This window comes from Pleuronectes platessa, chromosome 20 (assembly GCF_947347685.1).
Source record: "Pleuronectes platessa chromosome 20, fPlePla1.1, whole genome shotgun sequence".
NCBI classification, from domain to species: domain Eukaryota; kingdom Metazoa; phylum Chordata; class Actinopteri; order Pleuronectiformes; family Pleuronectidae; genus Pleuronectes; species Pleuronectes platessa.
The window spans coordinates 19424196-19427147 of record NC_070645.1 but is presented as its reverse complement, the minus strand read 5'-3'; positions in this window follow the sequence as shown (position 1 = coordinate 19427147).

The window sequence follows — 2952 nt, the reverse complement described above, 5'->3', positions numbered from 1 at the left end:
GTTGTGAGTCGGTCTTCACGAACCTCGACACTCGCACACTCCCAGGAACACGTCTGTATTCTCCACTGGCCTGTGTGTAGAAGAAGTTTCTTCCAACACTGGAAAATACTGGATTTTAGAGATGATTTCTGATGATTTTTTGATGGTGCTCAGCAGGGTGGCACAAAGAGAGAGATAGAGAGAGAGAGAGAGAGAGAGAGAGAGAGAGAGAGAGAGAGAGAGAGAGGGAGAGAGAGGTAACACTGAAGGTCATTGCATGGATCTGTGTAAACACCCAATGTGTAATTTGGTGCAAAACTGTCTTTGGTAAGTTCTTCACTCATTACTGCCACCGAGCATTAATCAGCAAGATAGTGGAAACCCAACAGGGAAATATAAATATGTCCAATTATGTTTGATTTTTGATTGTTGATGTGGGAAATTGGTTAAAATAAAAATACACAAGCTGTACTAACTATCTATCTGACAAACCGACAAATCCAAGTCTATTTTACGTGTATATTGGCCTTCAGCTATTCAAGAAATTAATTATGAATCGTAGCTTTATGTATTTAAAAGGGAACATTTAAATACACAGGACTGTTTAAGGACACCTATCAGCTTTAGGGTCGGGCCACTGTGGAAGTCAAACTGAAGTTTGTGTTGAATTCTCCGTTTAAAAGCAAAATGCAAACTCACTAATGTGTTTTACCCTCACCTTCAGGTCGGGGGGGTTTCTGCTGACTCCTGCATTTCAAGCTCTCATACACAAACATATGCATTTTTTTTCTACACTGCACCAAAGACAAAAAAATGTGGCAGGTCAGTTAAAATATCATTTTAAAAAGTGTTTACGTTCACTACGATGGTATCGCTGCTTTTTTATTTTCATATTCCATTACAATTTCACATTTTGTGCTCGCTTGGAATCTATTAACTGGTGGTTGCAGCTTGTTGTCCCCTCGGGCGGCTGTGAAAGAACTCTGAAACATCCACTGAAGAGGAGAAAGGGGGGGAACTGAAAGAGATGCCACCTGCAAGCCTTTTATGATTCTCCTGCATTGAGCTGGATGTTGACTTCAAGACGGACGATGTGGAGAAAAGAGAGGATTTTGCATTTTGCCGTGTGTGTAATCGCATTACACATCTGATAAAATGTGCCACAACAAAAAGTTACACAATAAAACAGGTCCCGGGAATAACTGTGGTTGATACTGAAGGAATACATCCAGCACACGGCTCTGTTTGGACTCAAGAGAAAAATCAGAGTCTTGGTCAGAAAGGAATCAGCAGCCGTGGACGTCTGAGCCGTCAACAGGACGTCTTTTGTCCGTCCAACAAATCCCCACGTCTTCCTCCTTGAGACCTGGTGCGTTGGTATAAATCTGTCATGCTCCCTTTGTTTTCGTGACTGAAAGATTACAGTCATTACTGCACTGGAACTCCACGAGCCAGAAACAGTCAAAATGATTTTTTTTACAGGTCTATTGTAGATTATTTTAGGGTTTTTTCCTTATATATTATTGCAGGAGATTTCTAACCTTAGTTTAAACTGGGATGTTGAGGAGGAATCAAGGTAAATCTGTCAGAAGCAGGTCCCGGTGATGTGTCTTCTGAGGAGCCTTTGTGTCTCTGGCTGTCCTGTGAGGGGACGTGGGGACACATTTCCACAGGTCGGTCCCAGGATCACTGTGAATAACTTTCTCCTTCCACTCTGTGACCTTCCAGGGTAATGTCCCCGCCATCTGCAGAGGACCAGCACTGAGACAGAGAGATTACCTCTGCCCAGAAACCCAAAGTACTGATGTGAGAGTCTCTACAGGACCGGTGAGCGCCGGTCAAGATGCTTCTTGTTTTGCCGACTCTGTGAGTGAATTATGATGACCTCCGGAGTGGAGGAGTCAGCCGCACCAGCAGCGAGAGTCAAATCCTTCACTCTCGACTCCGTGGAGATCGACAAAGTCCCTGAAACACAAAAAACACACACAAAAGGAGAATCCAAGAGACGAGAGACCGACAAGTCGCTGGTGATCGTCCAGCAGGTTTTAATCCGACGTGTGTGAGAGGTCCTGTTTGTGATAAGATCTTCTCCATCTGTGTGTGTGTGTGTGTGTGTGTGTGTGTGTGTGTGGTGGGGGGGGGGGGGGGTATTTACTATCTGTGCTCTGACACATTATTACTGAGTCAGTAAATATTCTAAAGGCTGAAAAGTACAAGGACGACACGAGTCCTGTGTTTATCATGAGTATTACTTTGACATGGATTGCAGAGACCTGTTGAAGACTCAGAGCCCGAGGGGGGGGACTTGGGGATTGGGGGTGGCTGGTGGTGGTGGGTGGGGGGGGGTGCAACATCTTCTGTTGTGATTTTACACTCCACTTGGCCGCGCCGCTAACAGCCAGATAAAACAACACATCTATCTGAGGCCTGGGAGTCTGTTTCCTACCGATCATTTCTCCCTCAAAGGACAACACACCCGGGAGGGAACGCCTCGATAATTACGATATAAATCGCTTTGGCAAGACACTACAGGAGAAGAGCAGGGTGGGGGGGCAGGGGGGGGGGGGGGGTATAACTGTGTGTGTGTGTGTGTGTGTTTTGGGGCGGATATCAGTAAATCATGTGGGAGCACATAGAAATGAAGATTAATGGATGATTAATGGCTGTCCACGGTGAGGGATCTGAGTGTGTGGTGGGGCATGGAGGAGGAGGTTAAAGGATGAAGGAGAGGACCAGGTGGCACCGAGGCCCCCCCCCCCGCCCCCCGACCGGCCTCCGCGCCCCCCCCCCCGACCGCTCCGCTGCCGCAGCTTAATATCTATTTGGATTACGACTCAACCTGTGATGAAGAAAAATTAAATTTCCTCCCTCTCCTCCTCGGTTCAGGGAGACGAGAGGAGAACGGTGGTCGATGAGCAGCGAGACAGAAGTGAAGTAAACTTTTGTGTTTAAAAAAAAAACACACAAAAGGAA